The 23,013-nt window shown below is 38.7% G+C and overlaps 1 long non-coding RNA gene and 1 pseudogene across 3 annotated transcripts in view; one reads left to right on the plus strand and one right to left on the minus strand.

The window, feature by feature from the left end:
• Positions 1-5,003: 5,003 nt before the first annotated feature.
• Positions 5,004-23,013, minus strand: part of LOC140514877 (uncharacterized) — a 172,333-nt gene continuing 154,323 nt past the window's right edge. For all 3 annotated transcript variants that reach the window (XR_011970761.1, XR_011970760.1, XR_011970759.1), the window contains one exon: positions 5,004-6,005. This is a non-coding gene — a long non-coding RNA (uncharacterized lncRNA). The remainder of the gene's footprint in view (positions 6,006-23,013) is intronic.
• On the plus strand, positions 10,565-10,995 carry LOC140514876 (ATP synthase F(0) complex subunit C2, mitochondrial pseudogene; annotated as a pseudogene).

Genomic DNA, 23,013 nt, shown 5'->3' on the forward strand with positions numbered 1-23,013 from the left:
ACAATAGATGGAGACATGTTCAATAAGGTTATAAAGCATTAGGAAGCTTTCAGCACTTGAGAACTCTGTCCTGAATACACTACCAGCATTGACTGATACAATTTTAAAAATCATTCTGTGGTGTGGCCTTTGGTAGAATCTACAGAAAATTCCTAGCTAGCCCTAGTTTATCTGTTAGCTTGGAGCTGTTGAAAAGGGCAAGAAGGGCAAGAGAAAAAGCAGAAACCAGTCATAGGATCCAAAGGTATTTCTCTAATTTGTTCTTATTAGCATGGTGTAGTAGATAGACCATATCTACAGTTAATGAAAAGGTATGGATTCAAGTTTTCTCTGGCACATTCTAGTCCTGATCATAGTTCAAATCACTTAACTTTTTAGGGTATAGGACATTGTTCTAAGATCATAAGTCACAAAGGAGTTGTGGTTCTATATTGGTGAAAATGAAGGCGTTCCTCACTGATGAAATCATACATATAGATCTCCCCAAAAGCCAATCTTGCCATTTAGCAAAATTGTCCTTAATGAAAAGCTGGAGGGGGAGGCAGAAGCAGTATTGGGAGGGGAATAAAGATGGTTGGTTTGGATCTTCCCTCAAAATGGAACTACCAGGAGGAATTCACCAATGGGAGCTGCAGGGGCAGAAGTATCCTCTGGATTAAAAAGGCAAGTTGAAACATTTTGGTAAAATCCAAAGAGTCAGAAGAAGGGTCAAGAAGGGGGTGAATACACTCTGACTCTGCTTTTTAAATTCATATGTGTCATAGAACAATCCGTCTCTCCCATACACAGTCCAGCAACTGATCTGAAGGGCAACAGAAAAAGCAGTGAGCACGAAGACCAAAGAAAAACAGTAGTAACTTCCCTTATCCAGTCTGAGGTTGCGTTTGAAGATAGCTGGGGAACTGTACTATGGTTCAAACTAGAGCACAATTCAATAAATGTCCCGAAGTCTATGGGCCTTCTGAGCAAGGACTCACAAGGAGGACCTGGCATTGTAGAAGAAAGAGTGAAAAGGAGGAACAAATGATTACTCTCTGTAACTGATTAATATGACAAGAAAACTATTCAAACACGGAGAGAAGGGTGGAGGGAGCAGGCCTCTCAGGAACCTCACTCTTACTGAACCTAACAGAAGAGGGCTCCCCACCCCATTCCCATCCTGACACACAAGTTTGCTGATAAAAATAATGAGCAAGGAAACTGGTGGATATGGAGTTTAAAGAAAGGAGCTGGGAAAAGAATAGTCACAAGCAAAATAACTTCATTAACAAAATAGTTTAAAAGGAGGGATAAGTAAATGTAGGAACCAATGATCAAAGCCTGGACTAGTTGTAAAAAAGTGGGGGGTGAGAAGAGTAGAATAAATTAATTTACATTACGGATTACAACTATTGATGGTATGTAATTCACCACTTCTTTTTTTACTGTAAAGAAAAGTTAAGGGACAAAGAAAGGGAAAAAATAAAGGATGATATGATGGAGGGGAATAAATACACAATTAACAATAATGACTATGAATATGAATGAGATGAAATGGCCCATACAATGGAGAAGGGTAACAGAAGAGATTAGAATGCAGAATATAGCAATGTGTTGTGAAAAAAAAAAAAACCACTGATAAAATACGAAGACATGTGGGGTTACAATGAGGATGGAGAAATCAGAATTTGTTATGTCTTAAGAAATTTCAAAAAACGAGGGGTGGTAATCATTCTCTCAGATAAAGAAATATTAAAAATAGACACGGTTAAAAGAATAAGGAGGATAACTAAGTTATGCTTAAAGGGACTATATGCATATATGTATGTCTGGGAGTATACATGCATACATGCATGTATGAATGTATGGGTGCGTATATATATTACATATAGATATTACATATGTATATACATATACATATACATATTACATATATATATATGGTGAAGCACTTTAGCACTTAAAGGAAAAGTTAATAAAAATGACAAGAAATAGACAGAACTATAATAAAATTAAAAATATAAAAGGACTTCAGTGATGCCTAGATCTAGACAAACCTAACAAATGGATAGACAAGGAATACATTAAAGGCCTAAACAGAATTTTGGCGAAGTTAGATGTGCTAGATCTCTGGCAATTATTGAATAAGAATAAAAATGATTTCTCACCTTTGAGACCTTTACAAAATCTGACCAAGACTAGGGCGTAAAAATCTCACAAACAAAATCAGAAAAGGGTCTAGAACATGCACAGAGTGCCTGAGGCAGCATTTCTCCATACAATGAGCCTGGGAAGCCTGATACCAGCAGAATTGTGATGGAGTGTTGGCGAAGTGTATTTGAGAGACTGATTGCAAAGCATCCATTACCAAAGTGCTTCCAGTCTGCTGATCACATATGGAAGAGGAGGGTCCCTGATGATCCATCCAAAAAGGCCTCAGCTACACTTTGGCTCATTTTCGTGAGGGAACTTAGTGACCCTTTTACTCATAGCATCCAGTGAAGGGAAGAGGGTTTCCAGCCTTGGGAATTTCAAAGAGTGAGTCACAGGAATGTGGAAGTTCAGCCCAAGTCAAGTGATGCAACGAGATAAGCATCAATTCCCCAGCAAGCAAGTGGTGATCTTCACCCCTCTTCATTAGAAGCTGACATGAGGACTAATTCAGAAAAGAAGACAACATTAGATGTGAACTTGGCAGGACCAAGGATATGGAGGAATTGAGGGAAACTTTGAACTGCCTCCCAATGACTGCAGTGGTGTGGGGGAGAATCTGCCCCAAAGGTACTGACAGAAGTGTTTGTATGTTTGTGCTTGCTATATCTTTGAATTAAATGTTAAATTTTTAATGCAATCATTTATACCTCAAAAATTGAGAAATGTTACAACTCAGGGTTAGGAAAGTAATGAGGAAAATAGTAATGCAGATTAAATTTAAAAGTGTGTCAAACATGCTTTTTTTGGGGGAAAGCTGATTGTTAAATATTTTCAAGCACATCCTTGCTTTTAAGTATGGGTCAGACAAATGGTAACCAAGGTCTCTTCTAACTTAAAATTTTGTTTATTCTATCATCCTTTGAAATTGGAAAGAGGCAACTTTAGGTCTGAGGTCAGAGAATAAAGGTCCTGGAATGAAGTGAATTGGGATATAAGTTGCTGCTCGTGAGAGATCCACTAGTAGAAGGGTCCAACAAAACGTCTGGAGGACCACGGAGGATGTATTGAAAGAGATGTTCTTTGTCAGATGTAGGTTGGACCAAATGAGCCCCAGTAATAAAGGCTTGCTCCTTTTCCCCTCCCCTTCTTTGTTTAAACAGCAGGAGAACTTCTGAATCAAACATAAATACAACAGGCTACTCTAATCTGTTGCACTTTTTTTTTTTTATAAGAAAGCCTCCAAACTATCCCTTTTTCTCTGCAGCAAGTAGAGGAATGAAGCTGCCAAAAATGAAGCATAATCTCAGTTCCGAAATTTTGTGATTCTGAGATATATTGATTGTCCTTGGGTGCATGCACCCCTAGTCTTCTAGGAGTGACTCAATCAGGAATAATAAGAATATAATAAATTAAATAATAATGAACACAAAATATAACACTTACTTATCACTTTATAAAGGGAGGGAGGTAGCCCAGTGAGCAGAGTTTTGGGCCAACGGTTGAGAAGACTCTTCCTGAGTTCAGATGTGACCTCAGTCACTTACTAGCTGTGTGACCCTGGAAAGTCACTTCACCCTTTTTGCCTCAGTTTCTTCATCTGTACAATGACCTGGAGAAGGAAATGGCAAACCACTCCAGTATCTTTACCAAGAAAATCCCAAATGGTGTCAGGAAGTCAGACATTCCTGAAACCACTGAACAAAACCGCTTTAAGGTTCATAAAGGAACCCTATGAAAGAAGTGTTATTATCACCTCCATTTTACAGAAGAGAAAACTGAGGTGGAGAGAAGTTAATTGGTTTGCTCAGAACTACACAGTTAGTCAGTGTTTGAAGAAGGATTTGAACATGGGTCATCCAGACTCTATGAAGTATATCACTTACCTGCCTCGAAGGAGGCTTTGCATGAGCAGTGTCCACATGGGGAATGAAAGCAGCTGCGATGAAAGGAATGAAGCTGAGTGAGAAAAATAACTCAACTCCAGGTACTCCCTGCATTTCTCATGTCAGGCAATGACTCCTCTCTCAGATGCTCTGGGTGCCTCTGTAGATGCCCTCCTCCCAACCCGGCCTGGCTTCCCAACTGATCCCCCAAACTGTCTCTTGCAGCAGCAACCTGAGGAGGGATTGCCCTCTACCCTCCTGGAGGGCTTTTCTAATTTGGGGAACATTGATCCCAATACTTGCTGCAAAGAAGAAGAGATGGGTTTGGAGGCTTACTTATTAAAAAAAGTGAAAGTGTTACAACAGATGAGGGCCTGTTTTATTTATGTGTATTGTGGAAGTTCTGCTACTTAAACAAAAATGAGTTATAAGTACCCGCTAGCAGCTAGGTGGCTCCAGAGTGGATAGAATACCCATCAGTAATACACTCATCTTCCTGAGTTCAAATCCAACCTCAAACACTTATTAGCTGGTTGACTTCCAGCAAGTCACTTCACCTTGTCTACTTCAGTTTCCTCTTCTATGAAACATCAAACTATTTCAGTATCATCGTCAAAAACTCCCAAATGAGGTCACAGAGTCAGACACAACTGAACACCAAATTTGCCAGGCATCATACTAATGCTTTACAAATATCTCATTTGATAATGGAAGGAATTCTGCCAAGGATATAGGGCTTGAACCTATCATCTCATTTGTATATGAAATTCCCAAGTAAAGAAAACCTTATCCTTCTCTGTGACTTACAGTCTTAAGAGTTACCTTGCAATGAATTGCCCAAAGTCACAAAGCTAGTACCTGTCACAGGGGGACTTGAATACAGATCTTCCCAGCTTTAATATCAGGCCATATCCACTGTACCATACTACCTTTCTAGCATGGTCATGGCTACCAGGAAAAGGAATACTTCTGACGACAAAAGTCAGATAGTCTTTGAAAATTCTTTAATAGATTCTTCCATCAAAAAATCTCCCCATGCCCCTTTCTCACATGCAAGGAATTGTGTCCCCAGAGGCTTTTACAACCTGGCACATTTACATTCAAAGTGAATGTTTGGAACTGTTTTTAAAAGTCATTTTAATAGGTCCCAGCAGGTGGTCTTTGGGAAGACATGGTTTTAAAGAAAAGTCTCATTGTACTTGCCTCACTTTATACAATTCAGGAGGGTTTTTTTATTAAAACAAGGAAGGCCAAAGATACTGATGCTAAGAAAGGTTCCGTGAAGTTACTAGTTATAGGAGAAAGTTGGGCCTCTTTTATAACATGTTAAAACCCTAGAGCAGCATGGGGTGGGGAGGGCAGAGCTTTCTAAATGATTTTGCTCCCTCCCAATGGCAAAGTTCACATGTGGTCAGGTTTCTCTTTTTACTTGGGATACTAGGGAAGTCTCAAACTTTTCAGATGAACCTGAATATCTCTGCTCAGACCAGATTCTACACAGAGGCATGTTCTTCCTAAATCAGTTTTTTTTCTTTCCTCTTTCTGGTGTTTCTTGAATTGATTGTTTTAAAAAATAAGGAGCTGTCAATCTTTTTTCTTTTCAGGTCTTTTCTGTCCCTTTTGAAATTAGTTACAGCCTGATCTCTGTAGCTTTATAGTAAGCCTGACCTAATTTAATTACCATGACTTGTGTGGTTTCAGGATAAATACTTTTATTCAGTCTGCCTACTTTGTATATGTTCTTTCCCTTTCATGGAGCTGTCTGTATTTTGGCATTCAAAGTCCTTGTCTTTCTTTAGTGGGTTAACACAAAGTTAGTTTTCTATAGTGTTGTCCACATACACAAGTTTTCTTTAATGCTGCTCTGTTCATTTTGTTTGTCTATGGGCTGGATGTCTCGGGCCTTTGTGGGATCCAGATCCGGTTCTTTGATGACAGCCCCAGTCTGTCAAGACTATACGTGTCTGAGCAGCCCAGGCTGCAATTTATCTGGAAAAAAGGAAAAGATGGCATGAATTAGACTTGGGTCATCATAAAATTCCTCTATACTTAAAACTTCTAGTGAAAAATCTTTTTAATGTGAGCCTGAGTAAAGCTTAGACACATAAATTTTAGGTGAAATGTCTGATTTGGTGGGTGTGGATTTGTCCAGTGCTTCCCAGAGGGATGGATGTCATCCTATGGAAAGTGTGTAAATACATCTGGCTACTGAGATGTCAGTTACAAGGTGACCTTGGGAAAGTCTCCAAGCCACTGTTAAACTATAAGGAGGGAGGAGGGCGAAGCAAAAAAAGTAATTATTAAGAACCTAATTCATTAAACCAGGCACTATGCTAAGTGTTTTACAAACATTCTCTCAATTTATCTCTGCAAAATCTCCATGAGGTAGGTGCTATTGTTATCCCCATTCTGCAGTTGAGAAAGCTGATACAGATAGTGTACAAATTATTTGCCCAGAATCACATAGTAAGCTTCTGAGGCTAGATTTGAACCCATCTTTCTAACTGTAGTATTTTCATTTTCTATACTTTTCTTGCATTTATGCAAGGGAAATGTGTGTGTGTGTGTGTGTTTGGCAACATGTCTATGCACTGCCCCATTTAGCTTCCTTTATATCAATAATAGGTAGAGGATTTATATGAATGATCTCCAAGCTCATTTCCAGCTTTAAAAAGTCAATAATGCCATTGTAACCTTGGTGGGATTTGCTGAGAGAAGATACTTGTCTCTCTGAAAGCCAAATCTTAGGATATCAGTCAGGTCTCTAACTCCTATAGAGAGAATGTTAGCACAGGAGGTGCCAGTTAAAGATAAAATGAGGAGGAATATGGAACAAGAGGAAATGTAGGCAGATTAAAGAGTTCCTCTAAACTGGGGTCTGTTGGGCCCTCCCCTATCTGGCTGGACATCTCTCCCTTGTGGCCCCACCCTTGTGGGTTTTTTTTTTTTTTTGTTTTGTCATTGTTTGGTTTGGTTCATTTAAGAAAACATTGTCAGCAGAAAACTTCTAGAGAAGAAAAGGAGGGTAAAGTCTGATCCAAGCTGGGAGTGCAGCTCATGCTCAGCAGCCCCAGGTGTGGTTGCAGACATTTCTCTTTACAAGGTTCCCACAGCACGGGGCCTTTGCAAACTGGCCCACAGAAGATGTGAATGGGGCCCTATTCTGCCACATGCCGCCCTATCTGAAACAGCCCCAACCCCCGCTGTTCCTCCAAACAGGCCATTCTATAAAACGTCAAAGTAGGGGAAATACAAGAATGCGTGTTTCACATCTCATACTTCAGTTGGCTCTGGCACATCAAAATTGGGTATGTGTGTGTGTTTTGTTCCTTTTTGCAAATGAAGTAAAAGAATAATGGGGACATCATTTTAAAAAGTCCCATTTGATTGGCATGAATTATAATACACCTCAAACAAAGAGAGAAGGCCTTTGTTGGAATGCCAAGAAGCCACATAGTGCAGATCCGAAGGGAAGCAGGGTACCAGAATTGGACAAGTGCTATGGGTTCAATTGTAGAGAAAATTTCCCCTACTGTCACTTTGGGGTCTCTTTAATGATAACACCCCTTTAAAGTTTGCATTAACTAGGGAACACACACAGGAGTCTTGGGCTTATTCCATAAATTAATGAATATAACTGTCACATTTAATTTGTAGCAGTAAATAGGGTAAAAGATGATGTTTCTTTGGTAGCTTTTTTATCGTGAACTGATTTCTTCATTGTAGCTGCTACCTTACCCATCTACAATCAATCAATCAACAAATATTTGTTAAGCACCTATCATGTGCCAGGGTCTACACTAAATGCTGGAGACACCCAAGGAGGCAAAAGACAGCACCCGACCTCAAGGAGCATACGATGTAACAGGGAAGACAACATATATAAAGACAAGGTATGTACAGGATAAATAGGAAATAATTATCAGAGGAAAGGCACAAGAGTTAAAAGGGATGGGAAGGACTTCCTGTCGAAGATAGGATTTTAGTTGGGGCTTAAAGGAACCCATGAAAACCAGGAGGTAGAGTTGAGAAGAGAGAACATTCCAAGTATGGGGAATGACTAGATAAAATGCCCTAAGCTTAGAGATGGAGGATCTTGTTCTTGGAAAAACCAGGAGATTACTGTCACTGGATCAAATGATACAAATTGGAGAGCAACATAAGAAAATTGGATAGTAGGAGGCTAGTCTATGAAGAGTTTTTGATGCCAAACAGGATTTTGTATTTTATTCTGGAGGCAATAAGGAGCTGTTGGAGTTTATTGAGTAGGGGAGCGACATGGTTAGACCTGCGTTTTTGGAAAACCACTTTGGTGGATGAATGAAGGACAGATGGATTGAAGTAGGTAGAGACTTGAGGTCGACGGACCCACTAGCAGACAATTGCAATAATCTCATGATGAGGGCCTACACTAGGGCTGTGGAAGGGTCATAAGAGAAGGGGGCTTATTTAAGGCATATTGCAATGGTGGTACACTTGATAGGCCTTTGCAACAGATAGGATATAGGGGTGGGGGGAAGAGAGAGGGAGGAGTCAAGGATGACTCCTAGGTTGTGAACCTGTGGGTCTGGGCAGATAGTGTTTTCTTTCATAGTAATAAGGAATGTGGGGAGAGAGGAGAGAAGATACTTTGGACGTATTGAGTGAATGATGTCCTTAGACTTCTAGTTTAAGATGTTTGAAAGACAGTTGGAGCTATGAGACTGGAAGTCAGCAGAGGAACTGAACTAGAAGATCTGCTAACTCAGAACTGGTGATCTTGTGTGATCCTATGAGGTGCCCAGGGTGTGATTTTAAATTTCTGGACTCCAAGATCTGTTCAGCAGCTCCCACATCCTCTTACTTCTCTGTTAACTAATAATATGTGTCTGTTCTTCCTTTAGTTCTGTTTTTCCTTATAAGGCTTCTGTGAAACATACTTACTTTCCTACCTTAGCTTCTATGAAAGATTAATTTTGTGACTTCTGGACTCTCAAACCCAAATGCTCATCAGAAATTAGCAGTGAGAAACTAGTACCAGGCACATAGTTCTAGAATAAATGGTACCACCTTTGGAGAAGATGTTATTACACCTTCTACAGATGTAAAAGGATTATGAAAGGAAGAAATATCCCATATCAAGAGAAATAGATGTTTCTTTTCAGGTTTTCAGTTTATAGCATCATGGAATTAAAAATTCAAAAGAACCTTAAACATCATTCCATACAAAGCTCTCCTTAGCAAAGAAGAACCTGAGGATCAGAGAATGGAAGTGACTTTGTCTCAGAACATATAAATAGCAAAAAGGAATTCCAACCCAGGTCCTCTCTAACTCTATAATCAGTGATCCCATGACCATAACCCAGATGGTTTCTCTGTTAGTAAATAAATCCATGAGTAACAATGGCACCTACAAATAACCATTTTTTAATATCCTAATTTAGGCAAAGACAGGCACAGGGTAACCCAGAGTGGGGTTCAATAAAGTACCAATTGAGAGATGTCCAGAACAAGTGAGAAGACTGTCATCAGAGACACTCAAGACCAGAACTAGTTAAACTACAAGAGGAAAAGACAGCCAATGGATAGCCCATGGAATCCATTTCTATTTAGGCAAGGTCAAGAGATCTAGAAGGAGGCCCCAACCAAATTGAAAGGATTTAGAGAAAGATTCCAAGAGTCACAGAGGGTGACAGGAAGTAGATGAATAGAGATCTATCTCATTAGAAGAAGAGCCAACATAGATGAGATCATAGAATAGTCAGAGTGTAATGAGGTTGAGGGGAATGATCATTGGGGATCCCTAAGGTTGATCTGATAAGCCTCTTTGATTATAGAGTAAATTGTATATGTCCATATGCCTTACAAGAAAGTTGTCCCCTTTACAAGTATAGGCATGACCACTGGTGCTTGTAAGGGTGGTTCCTGATTGGGGTGTGGTGTCTAAGGCTGCCTTCCTAATGAATTGCAAGCTGGGATTCAGGAGGATGTACTCATGGGTGAGGAGGTAACCCTTTGCTATGGACTTTAAAAGAGACATGGTTGTCTGTTTTCATCCCTTTGCCTTTTGACTGTCTTCCCTATTCCTGAGAGCTCAAGAGATATTTTTGTAGGAAAAATAGGATAGGGAAGGGGGTAATCTATGTACATATAATCTCTTCTCCCCACTTCCCTCTGGGAATGAGAAATGGCTACTAGGTCAAAAGTATATGGGAGTTATATATACTGCCCCTTACTCAGATAACACAATTCCTCATAAAGGATTTTGCTACTTTCAAGAGACAGTAGCCAGTGAGGACACTGATGGACAGCTAGGTGGCAGAGTGAATGGAATGTTGGACCTGGAATCAGGAAGACTCACCTTGCTGAATTCAAATCTAGCCTCAGACACTTATTGATGTATGAACCTGGGCAAGTCATTTCACTCTGTTTGCCTTGGCTTCCTTATCTGTAAAATGAACTGGAGGAAAACATGGAAGCCACTCTAGAATCTTTGCCAGAAAACTCCAAATGGCCCCTCTCTGTCTCCTCTGCTCTGCCGGCAGATCTTCAGCTTTGCCCCGCACCCCCTGAGAATGTATGCCTGCACCAAGTTCATCTCTGCCCCTGCCCTTGTGAGGAGCAGCTCTCAGCTACTGAGTAGACCTTTATCTGCAGTGATGCTAAAATGGCCAGAGGTTCGGACAGATGAGAACCTCAGCATTTTGGCAGCATCAGGTCCCTTGACCTCACTTGTCCCCAGATGTGGATTCCAAACTAGCACCGTCTCAAGGGACATTGACACAGCAGCCAAGTTTGTTGGAGCTAGGGCTGCCACTGTGGGGTAGTTGGCTCTGGAGCTGGTATTGAGACAGTATTTGGAAGTATCATCGTTGGTTATGCCAGGAACCCCTTCCTGGAGCAGCAGCTGTTTTCCTACGCCATCCTGGGCTTTGCCCTGTCTGAGGCCATTGGGCTTTTTTGCCTGATAGTGGCTTTCCTCATCTTCTTCACCATGTGATGGAGCCATTTCTATCCCCCAACGTTTCTGAATGTTTCTCCTTGTCCTGGTCCTTCCATATCTCTTGCAGTCTGTGAATACTTCCCCCTCCATCTTACCAGATAGTCCTGGGGAAAGCCACAGGCTCAGGGTTTGACAGAGGGAAGACAAATGAATACTGTATTAATAAGCTGAAAAAAAAGAGAAAATCCCAAATGGGGTCACAAAGAGTAGAACATGATTGTAAATAATACAGCAGCAACAAAGACCATGATTAAGCTTCTTCTTGTCTACTTAACTAAAAAGGAAAGCTCCCTGTACAATGTTCCTGAATTATAGCCTTGTTTGAAGAGGAAGAATCTCACAAAATAGCAAAAAGAATTACCTGATAACAAGCCCCAAGTTTTTTGCCTTCCAAGGGAGTAGTAGAAGTAGGAAGACCTGAGGGGCAATCTTTCCTCAAACACTAACTGGTTGTGTGACCCTGGGCAAGTCACTTAACCTTTTCAGCCTCAGTTTCCCCACCTGTAAAATGAAGTTGGTAATAGCGACTATTCATAGGGCTGTTGTGAAGATCAAATAAAAGAATATATGGAAAACAGTTTGCAAACTTTGAAGCACAGTGTAAATGTTACTATTACTGTTTTATTAAAAGCTATATACAATAGTAGTAACTCAAAGAGTATCAATGCTGAAACAAGGACTCCAATTTTGCATTTCATGAAGACCAGTGATTTAAGTATTTGGCATCACGTTAATGGAAGAGAGCTAACCAATATTCATCTCAGAAGCACAGTTGGCTAGGGAGGAGCTGACTATTTCTCCATTATTTTCTAAATGAATCAGGAGGCAACAGTCACAAATGACATTGAGACTTTAGAGATGCAAAGTGCATCACCAACAGGTCTCCTTTGAGCTTCCACAATAATGCTAAGACATAGATGCTAGGATTATCCCTATTTGACAGATGAAGAAGCAGAGGCACAAAGAGGTTCAATGACTGTCCAGATCTGAACCTGCATCTTCCTAATTCCAACTACAGAATTTCTTGCCACGTTATCTCAGGTACACAGAGGCAATTTGAATAACCCAGTCCAGCTGCCCTGGGACAGAAGGAAAATACAGGAGAAATGGATTGAAAGACAATATTGTAGAGAGTAGGCATTGTTCTTCTTTCATTTTCAAAGAGGATGAATAACATCAGAGGGTGATGTCTTGACTTGTAAATGAATGGGATTTAATTGCACAAAGTCTCCATCCTCACTCTCTTCCAGAGTCATCAAGTCCAGCGGCAGGCCAAAAGTCAGGACAACTGGCAATGGGCCAGGATGCAGTGGATAGCCATAGCATCTTCAATGCCTGACCAAGCTCTAAGCCCTCCACAGTGCTGGTTTTAAAGAGTGGGATCCTCCCAGTTAGCCAAGTGGAAAGTGCTCATGTGAGCGGTGAACTGATTAACATCAGAACAATGGGGGAAAGAGAGAACAAGCAAATAACAGTCAGATGTAGTGAACCAATAGGGGGTTGTTTTTGAACACTGTTTGCTTCTTCTACTCTGCGCCTAAGTTTTCTCTTTAAAAAAAAAATGTTAATGTATTCATAAACATAGTTTTTTTTTCCTCAGAGAACTGTTTAGTGCCTGTCATACATTATTATATATTGTATTGCTGATAAGCTTTATTATGCAAATCTTCATTGTTTCTTTTTGGGGGGGTTTGCCTCACTCCTCACTTAAGAAATTGTTACATAGTTTCCATTCAGGGCTGCATCTTTTGTTCATTTATTTTATCAATCATGATTTCTTGTTATGGTCTGTAGTGGGTACGTTTCATATATTTTGCCTTTCTGCATTTGTTTATGAGCTCTTTTATTCAAGTCACAAATAAATTAATTTTATTTATTTTCAATGTTCTACAATTACTACCATGTAACTTAGATTATTATTCTCCCTCCCTCCCCCTTACCTTCCCCTCTCTCCCTGAGATGATATATAATTTTGTATAGGTTCTAAACACACATTCCTATTAAATATATTTTTACTGTAGTAATGTTGTGTTGAAGAATTAAAATGAGTGGGAGATATCATCTAACAAACCAAAATGCAATACACATACTCACACACACACACACAAAAAGATCTGCTACATTCTGCGATTGAACTCCATAGTTCTTTCTCTGAATGTGGAAGGCATTTTGCCTTAGAAGACCATTGGGAATTTTTTTAAGTCCTTGCATTGCAATGAAGTTCCAAGTCTACCAGGAAAAAACTCTCACATACTGTGGTCATTGCTGTGCACAAAGTTCTCTTGGTTCCACTCCTTTTGCTCAGCATCAGATCATATAAGTCCTTCCAGGCCTCTCTGAAGTCTTCCTGTTTATCATTTCTCATAGTAAGATAGTATTCCATTACATTCATATGCCATAATTTATTCAATCATTCCCCAATTGATGAGCATCCCCTTAATTTCCAGTGTTTGGCCACCACAAAGAGTGCTGCTATAAATATTTTTGTACATGTTGGACCCTTTCCCAAATTTATGATCTCTTGGGGATACAGTCCCAGAAGCTCTATTGTGGGGCCAAAGAGTATGCACATTTCTGTAGCTCTTTTGGTATAGTTCCAAATTACTCTCCAGAATGGTTAGATCAGCTCACAGCTCCACGAAAAGGGCTTCAACTCTCCCACATTCTCTCCAACATATATCATCTTCCTGTTCTGTCATGTTTGCCAATCTGATAGGTGTGATGTGGTATCTCAGAGTTGTTTTGATTTGCATCTCTCTAATCAATAGTGATTTAGAGCATTTTTTCATATGACTATAGATATCTTTAATTTCTTCCTCTGAAAATTGCTTATTCATATCCTTTGACCATTTATCAATTGGGGAATGACTTGTATTTTTGTACATCTGACTCAGTTCTCTATATGTTCTAGAAATGAGGCCTTTATCACTGACATTAGCTGTAAAAATTCTTTCCCAGTTTTCTACATCCCTCTAAATTTTGGTTGCATTGTGTTTGGTTGTGCAAAAACTTTTCAGTTTAATGTAATCAAAATTATCCATCTTGCACTTCATAATGCTCCCTATCTCTTCTTTAAAATTCTCAAAAATTCTTCCCTTCTCCATAAATCTTGCTCCATCAATTTGTCCATAGTATCAATCTTTATACCTAGATCTTGTACCATTTGGATTTTACTCTTGTGTATGGTGTCAGGTATTGGTCTATGCCCAGTTTCCACTACACTTTTATCCAGTTTTCCCAGAAATTTTTGTGGAACAATGAGTTCCTATTCCAGAAGCTGGGGTCCTTGGGTTTATCAAACAGTAGATTGCTATATTCATTTTCTACTGTGTCCTGAGTACCTAGACTATTCCACTTGTCTACCCTTCTGTTTCTTAGCCATTACCAAGTGGTTTTGATAATTGCTGCTTCATAATACAACGTGAGATCTGGTAGAGCTAGGCCATCTTCCCTAGCATTTCTTTTCATTAGTCCTCTTGATATTCTGGACTATTTGTTCTTCCAGATGAATTTTGATACTTTTTTCCAGCTCTAGAAAATAATTATCTGATAGTTGAATTGGTAGGGCAATAAATAAGTAAATTAACTTAGGTAGAATTGTCATTTTTATTTTATTGGCTGAGCCTACCCATGAGTAACTGATGTTTTTCCACTTTAGATCTGACTTTATTTGTGTGAAAAGTGTCTTGTAGTTGTGTTCATGTAGTCCCTGGGTTTGTTTTGGCAGGCAAACTCGGAAATATTTTATAGTGTCTACCCTATCTTTAAATGGTATTTCTCTTTCTATCTCTTCCTGTTGGGCTTTGTTACTAATATATAGAAATGCAGAAGATTTTATCTGTTTTGGCCTCATTTTCCTCAATTGCGTGACAAGGATGTTAGACTGGATGGCCTTTTCAACTCTAGACCTACGGTCATATGACAAGCTGGGAATTACTGAAGGAACTTCAAGACAATTCAACACCCTCCTCTCCTTTTTTTGATCAAACTCATCATTTATTTCTACTCTCCATCCCTGACAGATATACTGATTATAGACAATCTCTAAAAGTTGCCTATCTGAATGCCCTAACCTGAACAATAGACAGTTTTCATCCGCTTAAGTTTTCCGTGTTTATAGTCTTTTGAGGGGTCATGAATTTCTTCTAGGAGGCTCTGAAATGTTCCAAGACTTGATATACACAATGTTGTCATCCACAAAAGGAATTATTTGGAGAACCTCACCCTCCGTAAGTGGAATTCCTCTCTACTTTAGATTTTGTCCAACCCGATGATGAACACTTTTGGTGAGCGTATGTCTTCCTGTTTTATTTCCACTTCAAGTTGGTGAGTGATAATGGTTGAATAAGGTTATCTCTCTTACTAGATGTGTTAGTGAATGATTTTGATGGATGAATGAGAGAAAATTTGTTGTAAAGGAGCATTAAAGATAATACCTTACTTTTCTGAATCAAATGTGTTTTCTTTTTGTGTTCAATAGACAATAAACACAGAAGGATGTTATATTTTTTGCATGTTCTCATATATTAGGAAAGCATAAACAGAGTCCACTGTGTAATATCATTATGAAAGTCTGCTTGTTCCCTCCTAATAGATTCATCAAGGATTCCCCTAGTCCATGTGAAAATCATTTTCATAAATAATATAGATACACAGACAGACAGACTGACAGATGGATGGACAGATTGACGGACAGACAGACAGATAGATAGAAGATAGATAGATAGATAGATAGATAGATAGATAGATAGATAGATAGATAGATAGGAAAATAAGTAGATTGGTAATTGTCAATATTTTATGGGTTGTTTTATTTACAGTAATAACAAGGTTTGAGATTTTTTTCCATGCCTTTAGTATATATTACTTCCTGGTCATCTTTGTGCCTTGCATACTCATCTCCAACCCAAATCTCCTGGGCCCTGAGCTGCTGAATGATGAAAGAACTTCATAAGGAACCCAACCCAAATCAACCACAACTGCTGCTTTCTGACTCTCCCAATACCATGCAAGGGAAAACACACACACACACACACACACACACACACACACACACTTTCTCTACCTCATCACTCCCTTATTTTTCACTTCTGGCTCTAGTAACAGTAATCAAAACAAAATTACCATTCCTGGTAATTGTGTATCAATGAATTGACCCATGGATCCATCACCATCCTTGTAATTTTCTTGTTCAAATTAAACATCCTTTGCCAGATTCTATGTGTGTTATGTCATCCTATATTCTGATGTATTTTGACTGTTTCCCATTCCACACTCACCACTGCTGAGTGCAGGGACTGTCTGGCTTTTCATTTGTATCCCTAACACCTAATATAGTGGTTAGAACACAATAAGTATTTAATAAATTGTTTTCTTTCTTTCCTTCCTTCCTTCATCTTCCTTGCTTATTTTTTCCTTCTTTCTTTCTTCCTTTTCTTCTTCTTTATTTTTTTCTTCCTCCCTCTTTCCTTACTTCCTTCTTTTCTTCCTCCCTTCCATTTTTCTTCTTTTTCTTCTCTCTTTTTCCCTCTTTTCTCTCTCTTTGTTTAATAATTCATTCCGCCCTATTCCTTATTTCTGGCCAAAGTTTTCCAGTGTAATTGTCACCACTTCATCTATTCTCATCTCTGCTTTGTAGTCACCAAATATCAGTCTGGCCATTTATTAAATTTACTGATTACTGAGTATAGGAAACTTCCTCTTCAGTCTCTGAAGCTGATATTGATGCATAAAATATAATTATTTTCACAGTGATCTTTTTGCACATACTTATCAAGCATAAATTTGTCAAATTTTTTTTCCCAAGAACTCAAATCTTTAGCAATGTTGTGTAAATTTTTTTGAGGGGCACCATATGTGTCCATGTAAATCACCAGAAGTGAGAAGCAGTCAACTAATTTGACAAGCCTTGGGAGACTCTGCTCCATCACAAATCTGTTGCTCTTTTCTAGGGTAAATCCTTTCTATTATTATCATCAGTTCCACTAAGAATTGCCTTAATATTCCACAAAAAGGGATCACAGATGATCATCACTTTTCTTTCACTTTTTTGATTTTCTTTACATGGCCTCCCACATGGCAATGCCTATGGAACCATATTATCATTTCTTGCATGGCAGGAAGGAGTCTCCTCTCCAAACAATTGCACTCCTACTTCATCTCTGTCTGTACTTGTCCTATCAATCAATCAATTAGTCATAAATCAAAAAGTGTTTTTAGGAGCTTACTATGTTTCAGGCACTGTGCTAAGAATTGAAGACATAAAGAAAAAAATCTCCCTATCTTCAAGGAGCTTACATTTTAATGCTTGAGAATAACTAGGTACATACAAGATACAAACAGATTAAAGATAACCTTAGAGAGGAAAATTCTAGTGTCTTAGGGAAACCAGGAGGGACCTGATACAGAAGGTGATATTTGCTCTGAGGCTTGAAGAAAGTTCTATCACATCAAACTTTTTGGTCAACCTTAATCATGTACCATGTACCAACAACAACAAAAATACTGGAGTGGTGTGCCACTTCCTTCTCTAGCTCATTTTACAGATGAGGAAAGCAAGGCAAACCTAGGTAAGTGATTTGCCCACACAACTAGTTAAGTATCCAAGGTCTGATTTAAACTCAGGCAGATAAGTCTTCCTAAATCCAGGCCCAAAGTTTTATATACTGTGCCACCTAGCTGGTCTTGTGACATTCCTAATATTAGATTGCTTCTGAGACCAAGTATTTGCATAATCTTTCATATTTGTATTTCTAGAACCAGCATCATGCTTTGAATGTACCAATACTTGACCAAAAATGGGCCAAACTGAATTTGATTTTTCACTTTAGAATATATATATGTATACACACACACACACACACACACACACACACATACACACACACACATATATATATATAGGTTATTAGGCTATAGTCCTGGAAGAGTAACTTAGAGATCACTGGAATATTTCATTTTACAGAGGAGAAAACCAAGGAAACAAAAGGGAAGCTCAGGTCTGTGAAGGTCAGCTCATAAAGACTCAAATTAGTTGTCTGGTCAGGAAGGAAAAGGAATGGCAACCACATCCCCCCATCATCACTGCAGCAGTACCCCACTGTTCTTAATTCTCAGGTTTTTTGATCGGGTGAGAAGACTTTGGAGAAGTATCTAGGACAGCCCCATTATTGTGAAGAGAAGGAAACTGAACTTGACTGGTGAAGAAATCTCATGGATGCAGAGAGGTGAGAAATAGATCTAGATAGATCTAGATACACATACACACACACACACACACACACACACACACACACAGAGCCTGACTTCATTTCAGTCCAGTTCCCTTGCACTTCATGGAATCATCTTTCTAATGTCATAGTCCTCTTTCAGAATGACAAACAAACACCAACACCACCACCAACAACAACACACACTACATATATATACAGATAGATACATAGATAGATAGATGATTTCTATTCAGTTATTGGCTTTCCATCAGAGAGATTCAAGAGTTTTCCATATTGAGTGGAAGGACCAATTAGCTTGGTGAAATCCAGGCTCTCCCACAGTGATTGAACAAGTCTCTTCCAGATAGATAATGCTAAAATATTAGCTGTATTCTCGAGATCTTTATTTAAACAGGCAAAATGAACATGCCTAACTGGGCAAGCAGATTTGCTAAAAATACCAAATAATGAATGTAACCTTAGGATACAAAGTGGGGTGGTAGGGATGAAGGAAAAACCCAAAGATTCAGCTGTTTAAAGAACTTAGGAATTTTGACAAAACTTTAATATACTTCCAGGGTCTAGTCTACGTAACAATAAAAATGTTCCTTTTCAGAAAACCCCTTAAATATATATTCTCCTACTTTCTTAAGGAGGCATTATTTTGTTCTGCCTCCTTCATACTTTTATTTCCGTGTAGGGAACACATGTGCAGTCTCAATGGGGTCTGTGGTTCTTCTAACTACTTTTTACACACAACTTCTTTTTTGTTGGAAACAACACAAGATTCTTTTCAACAAAGAAAATGAAGAGATAGAATAAAACATTATTTTTTCAACCACTTTCCAGAACTCCTATCTACTTTAATTCCCAGAGCCCATCTATCCCTAGCTCCCGTTGCATTCAAACATCTGTTTGACAGAAATTCCCTTTATGTTTCAGTCAAGAAACCTTAGTTTGAGTCTTTGGGAAGTGAATTGAACTCTCAAGTGAAGTTGCTGTAATTCAAAGACAGCAGCAGTAAAAGCAAAAAGTCACACAAATACATGTGCACACATACATGCATGTGCATACACATACACACACACCTTCTTTTTAAGGTTGCCATAACACAAAGCCAGGAAGTGGGACATGCCTTTGCTTTTGGTCAAATATGTGCACATTGGATCAGAGAAAGGAGGAGGGAAATCAGGGGACCAATCCGAATGTGAGAGCAATTGGGATCTAGACAATTAGAGAGAGTCTTCACCTCACTGAGACCATAAATCAGCTGAAATATTAAAGGCCAAAATCTGGTCCCCCTAGTTATATAGTGGGAGGGGGCTGGGATGAACATTGAGTGTGGAGGCATGGCATGGGGTGGATCAGAAGGGGAGGAGGTAGCTTTTGCAGGACTTACATGTACAAAAATAGAATGTGAAGTCCTCCTCAAGGGTAGGAGCTGTTTTGTTTTTGTGCATTTATTCCAAGCACCTAGTATGGTGTGTGAGACATCACAGGCACTTAATACATGTTTGATTTATGATGGAAAGGGAAAGGAAGGAAAAGACATGTACTGGTAGACACAATCTGGTTAATTATGCCAAACCTTTTCCCCCTTTCTTTTTTATTCTTTGTAACAGCGGATAACATTTTTTCAGCTGATTAATGTTTTTTTTATTAATTTCTTGGAAGAAAAGAAATTGTTTTACCTCCTCCTCCCTATTCCCTGTCCTCACCTCCCCCCCAGAAAGTAAAAGGAGAGGACCTCTTAAGTTGTTGGGTAGGCAGCAGGGAGGAATTAATTCTGAAAGGATCATGCAGGATCAAGCAAAAGACATTAATAAAAATAAGATAATTGTTTTTAAAGCACTGCAGTTTCCAACTCACTCTCTTCCAATTTGTCCATTCAGTCTATTATTATATTATTTATCAAACATTAGACATTTCAAATGGGTTCTCATGCACCATCACAGTACCAATCAGAAAAGCAGCATTAACGTTTAGAAATCAATCCATCCAGAAGCCTTTCTTTAGCTTTGACTGTGTGCTCTGTGCCAGGCAGTAAGGATATAAAAACAAGTCAGATGACCCCAATCCTCTAAGAGAACACTCTCCACTGGGAGAGAGCAAAGTTCTCTCATTGATCAATGTTCACAAAACTAACTCTGGTAATGTCTTTTACAGAAAACACCATCCTTTCTTACTAGTTTAGAGCAGCAATCACTCACATATATGTTTCTTAGCTTATATTATTCTCCTGGAGGCAGCATGGCATGATGGCAGAGACAAGAAAACCTGGTTTCAAGCCCTACCTCTCACACATAGTGACTGTGACTGGGGCAATTACCATGTAACTTCTCAATGTCTTGGAAAACTCTCTTAGACCACAAGTTACACTGGCTGGCATGAGCTCAGAAATCTCCCCACATTAATGGAATCAGAAATATGGATCAAAGCAAATGTCATTCCACATACTAGTATAAAAATTAAGTTAATTTAATTTTAGGACACCACCACCACCACCACCACCACCACCATCACCACCACCACCACCACCACCACCATCATCATCATCATTAGCTACAGAAGCAGGATCAGCAGCCAGATGGAAAAATCAATAGAACACTAAACCTGGAGTCAAGAAGGTATGATTTTCCATGTGACATCAACACTTATTAACTGTGTGACTCTGGGAAAGTCACTTAACCTCTGCCTATCTCAGTTTCTCCATTTGTAAAATACGGATAATAATAGCATTTATTTCTCAAGGTTGTTGTGAGAATAAAAGAAGCAACATTTATGAAACACATTATAAACCTTAATGTATTATGTAAGTAATGTTTATGATAATAACAAGAATAGCCGAAATTTAGTGATGTATCTAGAATCAAGAAGACTCATGTTTCTGGATCCAAATCTGTCCTTAGCCACTTATTATCTGTGTGACCCTGGGCAAGTCACTTCACCTTGTTTACTTCAATTTCCTCATCTGTAAAATTAGCTGGAGAAGGAAATAACAAACCACTTCAGCATTTTTGCCAAGAAAATCTCAAATGGGGTCATGAAGAGTCGAATATGACTGAAAAGAATGAATAACAGTGAAAACTACGTGTACATTTGATAGCTTAAAACAGCATTAAGACTTTTGTGTCACCCTGTATGTTGTTGTAAGATCTTAAAACACTTTCTTCAAGTTATTTTATTTGATCTTCATAGCTTCTAGATGAAGTTTAAGTATTTGTGCTATAAAAATTAAGTTGTATAACTTTATGCTTCCCCCAAAGAGTTCAAACTAATGAGAAGCATGGTTTACTACTGTCCTGCTGCATTTAAGAATGAAATTAAAATAAAAAGTGATACATCTTTTGAAGGTAAAGCAGTATATTGAGAGACAGTAAATAAAAGCAATCACTCCCACTAATTCTGACCCACTACAGAGTTTAGAGAAAGAATAATCTGTAAAACTTGAAAGTAAATTCCAACAAAAAGCGTTTTATGATTCCATGTGAAATATTTTGGTTACAATGAAATAGAATGTCGAGTTCTGCCAGACACCCTGAGGTTGGTCTCCTGTGACTAATTACTTTGGACCATTTTGCAAATTAATTACCCAGCACTTGGCCTGCCCCTCCCCTTTCCCCCATCCTTCCCCCTCCTTCATAGTTCTTCCCACACCACTGGCCCCTCTACTAAGCTAACAAAAGCTCCCTGTGCCAGCTGATTACATGCCGAAGACAAAAATGAAAATGGGTCGACGTTCACGTTTCCTTCAACATAACTTGGCCAAAGCAGAGCATTTCTTTTCTAAATGTAACACATATGTGGGTCTGCACTATATTGCTGGGCAGTGGTAGATATAATAACCTACATCCTTTCTCAGGCTGAAGGGAAGGAAGATGGCTATTGCCTCCAATATTTGCTTTGCTGTATAAATGAAATTTTATGCTTAAAGAAAGACAACTTTTTACTTGGAATGTTTACAGAAGGATGGAAGACAACTGAAATTGCTTAACTAATATGAGTTCTCTCCAACTGCTTCAGTAAGCCACCAAGTATCACAACTCTATATGTCTCATTTATACACACACACACACACACACACACACACACACACGCACATATATATATACATGCACAGACGTATACACACACACATATATATTTGTATGTATGTATATATAAACATATGTTTGCATTTTTAATCTCCTATAACTTATATACTACTTAGTCATCTTGGTCATGTCCAATTCTTCATGACCCCTCTTGGGGTTTTCTTGGCAGAGATACTGGATTGGTTTGCCATTTCTTTCTCTAACTCATTTTATAGATGAGGAAACTGAGGCAGACAGGGTTAAGTGACTTGTCCAAGGACACACAGTTAGTAAGTGTCCAAGGCTAAATTTGAACTCAGGAAGATGAGTCTTCTGACCACAGACCCAGTACTATATTCACTATACCACCTACCTGCCAATAACATATATTTAATATGTATGCTGAATATAATGTGAATATATGTACAAATAATATATTGTATAAATATACATGTATGTATATTGCATATATTCTGACATGTCAGAAGTTTCTGATATAGATATATAGATAGATAATATTTCAGATAGAGATTTAAATCTCTCTATGTATATATAGTTTTCTCATCAAAAAGTACCTTTTATCAGTGAACTATGGCTCCAGTTCTCGCATGTATAGATGTGTGTGTGTGTATTCTTTTCTAGATCAGTTGTAAAGATGATAGTTATTGTTGGAGTGAACAACTGCCAAAGTAATCGTTAGTTTTAATGCAGGACCACAAGAAGGGGGCAGG

This window comes from Notamacropus eugenii, chromosome 7 (assembly GCF_028372415.1).
Source record: "Notamacropus eugenii isolate mMacEug1 chromosome 7, mMacEug1.pri_v2, whole genome shotgun sequence".
NCBI classification, from domain to species: domain Eukaryota; kingdom Metazoa; phylum Chordata; class Mammalia; order Diprotodontia; family Macropodidae; genus Notamacropus; species Notamacropus eugenii.